General features: G+C 46.8%; 1 protein-coding gene across 3 annotated transcripts in view; it reads right to left on the minus strand.

Moving 5' to 3' along the window:
• Positions 1 to 14,392, minus strand: part of LOC113977296 (USP6 N-terminal-like protein) — a 77,680-nt gene that overhangs the window by 62,412 nt on the left and 876 nt on the right. For all 3 annotated transcript variants that reach the window (XM_027703299.1, XM_027703324.1, XM_027703307.1), the window contains exon 2: positions 3,239 to 3,320. The gene's annotated coding sequence lies outside the window, so the exon portion shown is untranslated. The remainder of the gene's footprint in view (positions 1 to 3,238; positions 3,321 to 14,392) is intronic.

Consider the following 14,392-nt stretch of genomic DNA (forward strand, 5'->3'; position numbering starts at 1 on the left):
AAACAGCACTTAAAATTTCATTTCACCCCCAATTCTTTCACAAAGATACAGCTCCATTACCTGCAGGCAACATATACCCACTTGGACCAAATGCAGAATACGCCTAAATTCCTAGTGCTACTTGCCCTCTTTCTTCTGGTTTCCAAACATTCAGAAGAAAATTAAAACTGAACAATTTCTCTTTGTTTTCTTAATGGAACCATGACAAAGCTTCTGTGCAATTGTCTGCTATGGGAGGGGGGCAAAAAAGAAGAAAGATAAAGCAAACCGTGGGAGTTAACCTGCAGCAGTAAACAAATATTTACATGCCCACATATGGAATCAAGTCTCATTTTTTCAGAGAAGTAAGTACCAAAGGCTTTGAACACGGTCATCCACTCTCTGGTGTCATTTTCAGATGTCTGGTCCTTGCAGCACTAACAGCTAATGGTAACAAAGATGCCTCTGTAAAAGGAGTGATGGAAACATCAGGGGAGATGCAGGAACAAGAAGAAGATATTTCTACCTCTGAAGGGTAGCTGTTATGTGAGAAGCCAGTGCAAGACCCAGAGTGGTTAGGAGCAGTTGGTGAAAGCAATGAGGCATATGAAGAGAGTTTGTCCCTGAAGCAGCAGCTGGGTAAGAGAGGAGGAGACAGCTGCAACACTGCCCCAGGACATCCCATGTGCCACCCTATTCATTTCAGGGTATCTGACAAGGGTACTCAAACATGGGTATGATAATTTCCATGTCATCAAAGAGCTCAACCCTCAGTGAACCTCCTGTGGCACCAAACGTGAGTGCAACAGGACAGTGCAACACACTGCATGATGTAACGCTTCCCATGGGTGCAGTTAAGGTGACTTTGCTAATTCACTGCTCAGGGTCAGGCCAAGAGGTTGGCTACATCACCACCTGCCCTTGAAGAGCAGTTCCCATCCACTGTTGGTTAACCTCTGTGGCAGCCATCACAATGAAAAACAAGAGCAACCCAGACTAAATTATCCACTGCAGCAAATGCAATGCTGTTCTCAATTTGCATTACCCAACCTTATGCTCTCACAACAGTGTCTTAAGGTATTTTTCAAGTCAGCATTTAGCTTTTTCACTAGCTAATATGACATTTCCTCTCCCTTCCCCCAGTCCGAGTATTTGGCAAAATCGCTTCTTCTGCAAATTGCACTCCAAATGCTGAACTGTTGCCAGTTAGACAGGGAAAGTCTTGACTAAAAATAAACCGTGTTTCAGAAAATAGATTCCTTCTCCATACGATGAAGTAGTGGATAATACATGCAAGCAGATCTGCCAGTAGAACACAGCCTCCAGATTTGCATACGAATCTCATCAAGCTCAACAGACAGCTGCAACTCCTGTGACTTGTCCCATCTTAACAAGAAAATGGGAAAAAAAGGGTTGAGGGTGCTGGGATAAATCAACTTTCCATCTGTTTTGGCAGGAAGAGAAGTGTCACCACCCTCACTTGAGTGCACCCCCAGTGAACCAAACTGCTCATAACCCATACGGAAGAGGATGGCACTGCACTCCCTATATTGTCACTATAAGAGGCAAAACCTTGTTACAGGAAATTTGCTGCAATTCTGGCATTAGAAGAGAACCTGGGCTTTTGCCACCCGTGTCACCAGGAGTCTGGGGCACTGACTCAGTGCTGGCTCCCTCCGACTCAGACGCACCTGCAACACCTTGCTAGCAAATGGAGGCACTCCTACCTTTGCTGTTCCCATTCTTATTATGGTTCTCCCTCTAATAAGAGGCCTTTTACGATAGAAAATTAGTTCAAGAAAAGGAAAGCACAAGGAGAAGGCTAACATGGGAAGCACAGGCAGCGCTCTACTAACCAGCTCTGCTTTATACTCCGAAGTGGAAGACACATCTGCTTGCATGGTGTGATAAACCCCGAGAATTACAGGAGAATTAGGTGGAAACAGCTCCACCCTGACTCCTACTCCTCCAGCGTGTCTGTGGCACCGCCCAGACAGTCCCAGATGAACCAGGTTTTCAAGAAAGGTCTCTTTCCGTAATGAATCCATTTCACTTTTTTAGGGATCAAGAAAGCTTTATGCAGCAAGTTATGGCTGTGTCCTTATACAGTCAAATGGGCCATTCAGACAAGCTAAATGTAAGGCAATGCCATTTTGAGATGAGATCCATCAGGGATGGACGTTCACAGAAGGAGATTCTTTTGCTCTGTAAGCTCTTATGGCAAGCTGAAGGCTCGAGCTCAGCATGCCAGGCCAATCCCTTCTTGTTCATCGACGCTCTCACAGCAGTATCCATCTACCCGCTTTTCAGACCTCTCCTGAGCGACCACAAATGGCAAAATATTTCACTCTAATTCCAGTGGTTGCACACACACCTCTGGTCAGCCGAGAACATAATTCCATTTGATAAAAAGTAGATTGCAACCCAGCCCTATATTTTCTTCTCCTCAAAGTAACGCAGGAAATGAAATAGAGGTGCGAGCGGACCTGCTGGTAGCACAGCAAGGGGCATCACTGAAAGCATGTTTGGCATCTCAGGGACCATATCCAACTCAGGCAATCCACTTTGCAAACTGTCTGGCATTCTAAGACTGCAGATTAGATTTTTCAGTTGAGCACTGATGCCTTAAAGCAATAACTAATCAAATAACTCCGGCAAAAGGACACACAGGGCAGCACAACGGAGGCACTACTCCACTGCTCTGGCTAGCAATCCGTGGCAGAGCAGAGCAGTAATTATCCAGGGAGGAATAAGCTGCTACAGGCTGCTCTTGCCATACATTAAGAAAACAACAGCAGATTTGTTCGTGGTTGGATACCAACACGAACACAGCTCCCTCCCACTCCTGCTTGGGATGCAGGCAGACACACACCACAGGGGAGCTACCAAAGGCCAGCAAGGCGGGAAGGCGCAGCAGCCGCCTGCGCAGCCGGGAGCTCAGCCGGGATTCCCCAGCTGGTGCTCCTGGAAGGAAAAGGTTGTGCCTGCGTTAGCGAGGAGCATGGCCTCCCAGGAGCTGCTCTGCAGCGGCACTGTGTTTTCCAGTGCTCCCCTCAGAAGCCGTCAGCAAGGCTAAATGCAAACTTTGTCTTCTGCCTGCGTGTTTTCACAACGCGTCTGGATGGAAAAAATAACTACTCACTGTGGAGTACTCTCCTTCACAGTGTCCACTCCACACCCATAAGGCAAACTCTGCACATGTTTCACTCTTGGACCCATAAAGACCCTCTTCCCCTCGCCAGGAGCATGGCAAACATACCTGTTCCGAGCATCGGCTTCTCTTAAAGCACTGACCAGGAGCCAGGACACGATTCCCATTGGCATAAAGGAACTGGCAAATCCTGTAAGCATTAGAGAAAATAGTAATTAGCGACACTAGTAAGAGCTGGCTGGGGAAAGGGAAGGATGCCAAAGCAATCTCGCGAGAACTGGAAGAGTTTAGATCCCTGCCCTAGACACACTCCTGTCTAGCCTGGGCACCACAGTGGAGGTATGTGGCATGAGGCTGTCAGGGGACTTCTCCAAAATCACAAAAGGAAGCCAATGTAAAAGGCAAGACGATGAGTCCCAAACCAAGGCTGTTCGTCCAGTAAAGCCTCCTCAACAGTCAGTGCACCGAAGTTAACATCCCTGAGACGCTGCTGAAGATCTGCTCCACAGCACTTGTGCAATTTCTTCTAGTTTGCAGAGCAGGCAAATCCCACATGATGTCAGAGCCAGGCTGCTTCCATTTTTTCATCATCATCATTATTATTGATTCATCATTATGGCTTCATAATAGAAACGGTTTTATATCTCCCACTGATTGCTATATAAAGCTTTTGTACCTTAGTCACAGAAAAGACATCTAGGAGCACTCAGCAAAAGCTGTGACAGAAGTTGCCTCTGAGGCTGCAAAAACACCTCAGTTTGGGCATGTGAAGTGTCTGCTGCATGCCAAAGAAGAGGTATCAGGAATGTTTTACTGGAAATAATTCTAAGCACCTGTAAGGAGATGTTTCTCTGACGATACAACTGAAGCAAAGGTCACCACATCTAATACAATTTTACTTTTCCCATTTTGTTCATGCAATTGTTCAGGGATAGCAAGGAACATGGTGGATGAGCGACCATCCTCAAACACGCTGTAAGATAGACAGGATTTGAAATCTGAGGGAGGTAAAAAAGCAGAGAGGGACAACTTATCTAGTCAAAGCACCAAACCAGCAAGGGGAAGGTACAGAATCAGCCTGACAATGTCTCGTGTATTTCCTGCCAACTGGACTTCATTATGAACTGTGAGAAAACTTACTCATGCAGCACATCAGTTTACCTTGGACTGAGAAAAAGAGACTTGCCTGCTTTTCCTAGTCTCTGTGGGTGACTCAGAGACCTCAGTCATTGACAGCTGGTATTTAAAAAACTGAGAAAAACTGCAATTCATTTGCAGTGCCCCCTCCCTCATTTTTCCCTTTCTCCTTTCCCATTATGGAAGGGATGAAGGCATTTCTGAGGATGAAAACAATGCAGAAGGCCACAAGACCACAGCACAGACTTTGGACTCCAGCCTCAATCACAAATTTTCCATCACCATTTATAATCACTCTCCCTGTTGCTTTACATTACCACGCCAGCCAAAACACAAAAGTTACTTACTCCTGTTATGTAGAAGACCCCAGGAGGGTCTTCTGTTGTTCTTTTTCAGCCAGTAAATGAATACTGTTCAGCAGTTCTACAAAGACAGAAATAACATGACAAATCCAACTTGGCCAATAATCTTCAGTGGCAGCTTATGTATAAAAGTATGGAAGGACAACTCTCCTCCCCCAGCAAGGAAATTCATACCTTAGTGTCACATAGCTTAAATCTAAAGGGCGCTGCTTTAGCTTTGTAGGACTTCATCTGCACTGGCATTGACCCATGGCTGCCCCAGGGCTCAGCATATAAAGAAGATCAGCATGGCTGCCGTGCAGACAACCTTTTCTCCCTTACTCCTCTGGCTCCTTTTTCCTCTAACAACTTTCTCAACGTGATTTCTACTATTAAGAGAACATTGCAGAAACATCACTGGCAAAGTTCAAAACTCCTCGCCTCCCAGTATGGTTGAGGAAATCAAAAAGAGATGCCTGTATCTTCCCTAAGTGCTGCTGGATTTAATCAAACCCATATGGAGGTGGCCTGGCTTGCCTTCCCAAAGCAACTGCAGCTCTCAGACAAAGCATTTTCTCTTGCAGTGGACAGATATACTGGAGTGCCAGGGAATCAGACTGCCCAGCCTTTCTCCCTGCTCCCAAACTCCTTTCTCACGGTGCCCAGCAGCATCATTCATCCCAGGGCTGCTCCTCCCCGACACATGACCACGCTCCAGGCAATGCAGAGCATGGATGACACACTCATGACAGCAAAGCTCTTCTGCTACGTTCCTGCACCTCCAAGTTGTCCACCAAAATATGTATTTCTCAGTGTCACCACCTCAGCAATCCTTTTCTGTCCTTGACCAAGACATGATGACTCATTGCCTGTTGGCAGATTGAAGTAGTGCTGCAGAAACACGGTAACGCTTTATTTCATTTCATGCAGCAAAAAAAGATTCACCAGAGTTTATAAAGAAGTTATGAAGTAAGGGGGCAGAAGACTGAGCAATACCAGGTGATTACAAAGGGAGAAGGAAGCATCTCCAGACCAGGAGTGAAGGGTGCAAGAAAAATGATGGAGCAGGGAAATAGGAGGGTTCTGCATAGCAGGAGTGACCAGTCCCCCACACCATAAGCAGTAAAACCAGAAGGGTGACACCGGCCAAAAGAGCAGGCACATGACCTTGAAGGACCTGCCAGACCTCAAGCCTGATTGTGCAGCTTTGCTAATGCCCCGGTCACAAGCAGATACACTCACCATTAAAGAAACCCTCCTCTGAAGCCTAAGTAGGGGATGAGGTGTTTCCTGCCAGCTTTGAGAATATTTAAGTTTTCTCTAAGAGGCTTATGCTAATTTCTGCCCCCCTCCTGTGATGATCTTCCAACATCAGCAATTTCAAGCTCAAACTAATTGTCATGGTTTCCCCCAAACCAACATCAAGGTTGAGTTCTGCACTGCTTTTAGGAGGAAGATGCACAACTCTCTTCAACACAACATGCAGAATGAACTCCTCAGACACAGCTATGACACAGTGTGAGCGCTGCCACAGCCATGCCAGCTCCCCAGCCACCAGGCCATGAGAAGTCATCATCAAGGCAATAACATGCTTGCAACTAGCACCTAGCACAATGGCTTTTCAGCCTGATATGGGTCAGATAAAGGTTTTTAACAAGTCAGGCAAGAGGATAAACCTACCCCCAGCCTTATGGCTAGAGGAGAACAGGACAGCAGAATTTGTCCCTCCCAGAGAGGCACTAACACATCAGGCCCTGGTCTGCAGTGTATTTAAGCAGAGAAATCATAGAAACACAGAGTCATTTGGGTTGGAAGGGAACTTTTAAAGACTATCTAGTCCAACCTCCTGTCATGGGCAGGGACACCTTTCACTAGACCAGGTTGCTCAAAGCCCTATCCAACCTCTCCTTGAACACTTACAAAGATGGTGCATCCATGACTTCTGGGGGCAGCCTGTTCCAGCGCATCACCACCCTCATCACAGAAAACTTTTTCCTTGTATTCAATCTAATATTCTCCTTGATATATTCAGGAGAAAGTTTTCTTTTAAAGCTGTGCTCAAAGTTCTCCCAGAGGGAAACCTCCCCTGGGTTAACTGGGAAGCCAAACACTTCCAGCATGTACATGAAGCCATCAGATAGCAGTGCCCCTCAAAAGCCTCTACCAACATTGTAGCCTAAAAGAAATATTAACACACTTGTTAATCCTTAGCACTCTTTTACAGGGAAGGAAACGGGGGTAGAAGCAGGACATGCTCTACCAGGGGCTACACAGCTGCCCTTCAGCAAGCCACGCCCACTCCCACATGCTCATCTGATCCAAAATTACCCTTCTCTGCCAAAACAGACAGTCCTGACTTTTCCATCCTCCCCCTTCTACACATCCCAGTCATCTCTACACTTGTGGTAGCAACCATCATTTGCTTGATCCAACTGGAAGCCATCCCAGAAAGAAGAAAATAAAGGGGAAGGATTCCTGGCAGGAGAACAGCCTGAGATCAGCTAAAGCTGATGGGAAGCATGACCTCAGAAAGATGGCACAGTGGTACATCTGGAAACCTAGATGAGGCTTCAATCCCTCATATCTTTGTCTTGCACAGGGTAAGTCACTTAAAATCAGTTTAACGACTCCATTCACTGCTGAACCTGCTCAGCCACTCACTTTTCTAAAGATCCATCCACAACAGCCTGGTGAATTGCTGTGTGAAGTCTCCAGACTAGACTGATGCACCCAAACAGCAACACACCACAGCTATGCAAGCCTCGCAGCTTACCACGTAACGCTGGTAAAACAAAATTCCTCCAAGAGGTTTGGGGATATTTTTTGGGGGGTGTGTGTTTTGTCATAGTTGAAGCATGTTCTCAAATGGTTTCCAGAAGAGGAGCGAGGACAAACATATACAAAGGATCTAGCAAAAGCTCTTAAGCAAAGCAGACAGCAGGAAGCTGAAAATAAATACGCAAAGCCCTTTGCAGCACCAAAGTTCAAATCCATCTGGGTATTTCCAAGGCTGTCACGGCAGCCCATAGAAGGGATTTTCCAATTCCTTGCAGAGAAATCCTGGAAAATAAGGACGGAAAAACAGAAGCACAAGCTCAAACTGTAAGTCAGCCCTTCCTTCATCCTGAGATGTGACCTCCTTCAACACCACGGGGAGTGTGGAGGGAGGAGCACGACACAGCCCTGCATGGTCCCCACAGGCTGCCTTGTCCTCAGCACTGGGTAGCCTGAGCCCCCTCCACCTCCATCCTGCTTCTCCCCTGGTGCAGGTGTGATGGAGAGGTTGCAACAGACCCAGAGGTATCAGAGGGGCTGCCAGCACCAGCCTTCACATCCCAGCCAGTCACCTCGCCTCCAAAACCAGCAAGAGGCACGATTCCCACCTCAAAACTACTTGCCACAAGGCTGCACTGAGTGGGGAGAGCCGATCCATCAGCTTGCTCAGAGGTACCATCCAAATGTCCCAGCAGCAGTCTCATGGAGCTCCCCACCACTAGCTGCTGAAGGAGGTGAAAGAGGCAGAGCTAATCCTCTCTTGTTTTTCTGAGTTACACAGCATTAGTCACACAGGCTCCTGACGAAGCTGCCCCAGGGCCCCCAGGCAAGCCTTGCCTTCGATCGCTGCTGCGTGCTCCCACCGAAACCACCAACTCCGCCTGCTCTCGACACGAACAGACAAGCACAGTTCAAAAACTCACATTCAAACCTCCTCTAAACACCTTTCACAGAAATACCCAGAACTGTTCCTCCACTTAACACAGTTCTTTTTTCCGCCACCAGAAAAAGCACAAAGCTACTCAAAATGAGTTTCCATCGTATTAAAATCAATTCACCAGCTACACATCTCCAGCTGCTCCATTCCCGATTTTTCTGATAACTGTTACCATGCAAAGCACATGCACATCCCCAAAGCATCCTTAAGAAAATCACTGACTTTATTACAAAGCTCAAGCTTTCACCTCTGCAGAAATTCATCTTCTCTTAGTTTAAAAAACAAACCAACCACAACAGATTAATTAAGGCCGACTTTTACCAAGCAGAGTTTTAGAAGTCAGCTGCAGCTAGGTGTAAGCACAGAGCTGATGCTAGGCAGGACACAAGAGTCATCACATTACAAGTCCAACGTTCATACTGGGGACCTTCCAGTTGTCTGCATGCAACCTCCCGGCAGCAGAGACTTAGGGCAGAGCACGGCTCCTGGACTTGCAGGAAAAAGCAGCTCATTGCACTCAACCAAGACACAAGAGACCAGTGGTAACAGATGGAAGCAATGCCCACACCTGGTTCTAACTAAAGACGAGCTGCCAAAGCAATCAAGCGAGCCCTTCGGCTGCACCTCCACAGAGGTCTCCTGGCCCGTGCCACAGTTCTGCTTTCACCACCAGCTTTGCAACACCAGAAGGAATTGCTCTGCAACACAACGTTGCAAGCAGACATCTGCAGCGGGAGCAGCCTCTGGTGCACAGCCTCTTGGCTCATTTCTTAATACAATTTCTTGAAATAAACCAAGAACAGCTAAATTCATTCTCTCTCAGCTCAAGCAGGATACTGGCTAACCCAATCTTTTCATTTCAGTCTGCCACTTCCAGCAGTCAGAGAAGATGGACTAGCAGCATTGTTTGAGCCACAAACCAGGAACACATTTCCCAGTCAAGGGCTGGAGGGGCAATCACTCCTCCTGCCCAGCCTCTCTGGGTATGGACCTCTCTGTCCATCTAGCTGACCCCATGCCAGATCCAGCACCCTGCAAGAGGTGACCAGGACTGGACTGCTTGGATATGCCACAGGAAGAGGTCAGTGAAGATCCAGCCAGCATCCATGCCCAAGGCAGCAAAGCAGTAAGAGAAGAGATCCCTGTAAAATCCAGACTTAAGACTTGGAAAATTGTTTCCTTAGACACATAGGAAGCTGACAACAGTCCACCAGGGCCAGAGGGGGACAGATACTCCCAATCCCATCTCCCATCTGGCTGCCACCAAGACTCTGCCTGCCATCAGACTGAGTGCTGGCACACAAGAGGGCACAACAATAACAATTTCCATCCAGACCTTTGGATATTAAAAGCATGATGAGGGCAACGCTGCAGGAAAGAAAACTCCACGAGTTCTCATGAGTCTGCAAAGAGTTGAAGGGATTTACAGACCGAGCCTGAAAGCACACACACACTTCCGAGCAGAGTCCACCACTTGTCTTGACAGACATATGGTGCAATTTTTTCCACAGAAACTGGATTACGGCACCCTACTTTAAGAGGTGACTAATCACATTTTAAACACATCAGCTGGAAACAAGTTCAGCCCCTTCAGTGGTTAAGGTCTTGTGACGCTTATTGGTTTTCTCAGCTATATGTTACGCATGCCCCCTTTCCTACTCCTAATTCAACTTCAAATTCCACCTGCTGTATTTCATGGCAAGCTGATCTTGATTCTGCTGATTTCTGGTGAGTGAACTGGCCCAAAGCACGTGCATGAAGAAGGCAGGCACATGTGCACAGCTCCTGCAAAGAGAAGTAAGAGATACACGAGCAGGCTGGGGACTTAGGATGGCTGTCCCAGCTGCTGCAAGGTCACCAGCAAAGTGTGCACCTCGCTTTGCTCAACAGACAACTCTCCCCCACACCTTTTACAGCAGAGGAGGCATCGGCAAGCTGCTGAAACCACCAACAAACAAGCCTTTTGAGGCTTTAATTCTGCTGTCAGGATGCCAGCAGGGACCCAAGTCCTAAGGAGATCAAATTTGTACTGAGGGATACTTGGAGAAAGCTGGAGTGATGAGGGTACGTGAGGGGCTGAGCATTCCTAGCACCTGCTTCCTCTTCATGGACTTTTTTTCCCCCCTCCACTTTGGACTGATGACAAGTAGTCTCCCACAAGGAAAATCCTGTACTGAGCTTCAAAAGATGGGGGCAAGTATCTTGTTTGCTAGAATTTTGGGGTACCAGAGCACTGCGACTCACTGGTGCTGTGAGCTCTCACCTTGCTGGACACAACTGCTTGGCAGCTGCCTACAGCACAGGAAGCTCCTCGACATAAAGCTGAATGGTGCTGGCTCCTGTGTTTGACTTCCAGGTTCTGAGACACAAGGAGAACTAAAAATATCCCAATTAACCATTCTTTTTCAACACAAGATTTGATGATCGTGCCACAAGGGTATTATACAACTACAAACAGGAACATGTGGTCTGCAAATCAAAAAGAAATCAAACTGAGCAAACAGGTGGCCAGGACCGTAACCTCTGAATTCAAGCGTGGACCACATCCAAAACTGTGGAGGAGCTTGTGCTACTTGCAATTGTGGTGGCTAGCTCTGAGGGGCTTGCAAGCTTTCTGATGTGACACGCACAGGGTATATAATTTCTGCTCTGCATTGCTTATATACAGGAATCTTGTTCTGGCAATAGCCCATGGAAGCTGTCTCCAGGGTCAGCTGGCTCCTTAGCTCGATGCCATGCAGCACATCAGGAGTTAAGCAGGGAAATTTTATTCCTGGTCAAACCCATTGCCTCTGGTAGGCTCTGGAGCTAAGGATTTCTTCACATGCAGATTTAGCAGCAAATTTTTTTATCACTGCCCAATCTTTACACTGACATCTAGACTTTAAACATAGTCTGTGGGTAATACTGGAGTACATTACTCACAGCAGTGCACCCGGGAGAACCAGCAAATCCTCTCCATTTGAGCCCGAGCGTCGGCTTTACCCTGGAATTACATTTATCTCTCTGGCACTAGGCTCCCATTAATGGAATTACCAGGCAGGCTGCTTCAGACTTAACACTTGAGAGAAGCGGGCTGGGATGGCTCCACTCCAGCCTCAGTCCGAAAAGCCGGCACTGTTTCTCCATCCTCCAGTGAGCTGCAGCCCTAACGAGCCCGACCCCGTGACGAGAGCCAGGGAAACAAAAGAAACAACCCCAAACTGTCCAGGGCAATCAATATCTTTCTAGGAACATCCAGGCGTCTTGCCAGCTTTCTTCTAACCCTGATTTAGCTCTTCTGCAGTGCAGAGGGGGATGGCACGCGCAGGAGCAACCCAGCGGGATGCAGAGCCGGCAAGCGTGGCTGGCACTCGGGGAGGCCAGTCTACAGCAGTCCTTCTACAAATACCTCACACTGAGGGTGTCAAAGCAAACACACAACTATGGAAAGCACCCATCCACCTCGAAAATCAGAGCAAGCACTCCAGTCTGAACACTTGTTTTAGAAATACCATTGCTACTTAAAATGGGGAGGTGTATTGTAGCAAACCAGCCAAAATTGCTAACCTCAGCACGAGAGGTTACCCTGCACTTTCTAGAAAACTGTCTTCCATCGCACAGCAGCTACTGCACTGCCATGTTGAGCAATCTGCAGCGTGGCATGAACTGGATACTTAAAGCACCCCTGCACCACCCAACAAAATGGACAACTGGGAGCATCACAGGCTGCTGAAAGCCAAAGGGGATGCAGCAATCAACCCTACTGCAAAGCTGCACTGATAGCTCTGCAGTTTCAGCACCTCTGTGGGCTGTTCTTTGCACAGAGCAGCTGTAAGCTTCTTTAGATGGGCTTTTCCCAGTCACCTGCAAAGGGACTTCTCTAATCTTGGCATGGAGTGAGCATAAGGTGAAAACAGAAATTCACCAAAACTTGAACAATGTTTGCCCCAGATATATAGAACCAGGAGCACAGAACTGCCAAACCAAGTGGAAGATAGAAATGGTAAAGCAACTGACTTGCAGAGTATAGACATGCCCTTACCAGCTTGAACTGTGGGAGCTGAACTCCTCTCTCCTGTAATTAAAAGGCAGGAGAGGAAAGCATTGGAATTACCCCAGTGTGACTGTGAAGGACTGACAAGCTTTGAGTTTCAAAGTCCATCTTAACACACACTCTTTGGTGCCATTTTAATCCTAAAGAAAAGGAAAAAAAAGAGGTTTTGCTGTGAGAAAAGCTGCCATACAACCTTGGTATTAAACAACACAAGGTGCAAATGAGGGAGGACTGTGGCTGGGGTTGACCAAGCAAGGCTGAAGGCAGTCCTGTCTCCCCCCCCCCCGCCCCTGCATTTACTCTGCCAGTTACTCTCAGCAACACAACGATTCAGAGAGACAGACTGCCCCGTGACAGGAAAAACACATGTAACACCCGGGTGGTGAAACCTCACATCTGAGAGCATCTATGCAAAACACAGCCTGAAACATATTTTCCAGCTCCACAGAGTCAACTTCATGTTTTGCAAAGCCGAGCTGGTGAAACACTACCGGTTACATCCAAGATGAGATTTGCCAGCAGACGTTACTCTCAAGCATCTCCCTATTTTCTGCATATCAGAAAAAAAAAGAAAAAAAAGAGAAGCCTATGGGTAAGATTACGGGGTCCTGCAGCTGGAGGTGATGCAAAAGAGACAGGAGGACATCACATAAAAAAAAATTACACAAGTGCAATACTCTTCAGCCTGGCACCCAGTGGAACAGCCTAGCTACGAAAACTACTTTCTTTTCAAAAAAACCTATAAAGGTAAGGAGCCATCGGAATTATGAGGCAAGCTCCAAGATAAGAAATCATGCTGCTGGATGGGTGCGGCTGCCTGCTTGTTTGGTTGCTGTTAGGGTTTTTTCAAAAGATAAACATGTCTTTCAGAACATGTTTGTTGGCCAATCTTCTCTCTGCTGAAAAAAAAAAACCAAGAAGGAAGCTCACAACTGTGAAAACGATAAATGAAAGGCAGGACAGTTTCCGATGGGCTGACATCACGCTTCATGGGCCCTTTAAAGTAAGATGCAACATATCAGTATGTTGAAAAGAACAAAAGAGGAGTAAATTTAAAATTCCAAGTAATTCAGTAAAATATCATTCAGAAAAGCTATTAAGCAAACTCTGCATGAAGCAGAGCCCACTCATAGACCAGAACCTGTCAAGGAAAAGAAATAAATGTTTTATATCTATTTCAATTTTAAAGCTGTTGATATATAGGAGTATTTAATCAGAAATTCACAGTCTGGAAGAGGCTCACTGAGCAAATCCATCCAGGAAAAAAAGTAACTTGTATATCAGAGGCAGAACTAAGGCAAATCCCTTAGGAAGGGTGTAATATTGAGGAGAGAATGTTTTGAATCCAACAGAACGATGACTTGAACACAGCCACGACAGAAGTACAAAAGTACTGCAGGAAAGCAAACAGTGTAAAGGACTCAGAAATTCAATGGAGCAAAAGCCGCAGCAGGTCCCATTGCTCTCGCCAAATTCCCTGCTGCTCAGTGAATTGCAAGAACTTGGTGACAGGCATCACTGCCTGAAGCCCAGACAGCTCAGCCCAGGACTTTGCTGCTTTCCAAACACAAGGTGTTAAGCAGCTACCATCGAGGTTATACAACAAGGTTATTTGGTAATCCCTTTGGTTCAGAAAGAATTTTGCATTGGCCATCAATGCAGTTTGGTTTTGCCTTTTCTTGTTCAAGAACACCAGAGGGGAGGAAAAGTGACCAAGCACAAGGCAAGCAATTTACTAGAATGACAGGTTTTTAACTAAGTCCTGGATATCACTGCTGCTGAACACCGATTTAAATTAAAGTGGCAAGCCCATCAATAGCCTCATCTTCCTCAGTACAGTGCTGGCAAAGAAAGGTCCCAATGCTCTCACCTGCTTTGCTATGCACATCCTGATTAAGAGCATCCCCTTTTCCCACCAAAAACAGGGCACCAAAATCCCATCTCATCAATGCAGCTCCCCAGAAGGCTCCAGCACATGCCCTCATCTGCCATTTCGACAGGCCCCCAAAAATCCCTGTTCCAGAGCAAGCAACTCC

The sequence above is a fragment of the Neopelma chrysocephalum genome, unplaced genomic scaffold, assembly GCF_003984885.1.
Source record: "Neopelma chrysocephalum unplaced genomic scaffold, ASM398488v2 Primary Assembly neopelma1_24, whole genome shotgun sequence".
In the NCBI taxonomy this organism is placed as follows: Eukaryota; Metazoa; Chordata; class Aves; order Passeriformes; family Pipridae; genus Neopelma; species Neopelma chrysocephalum.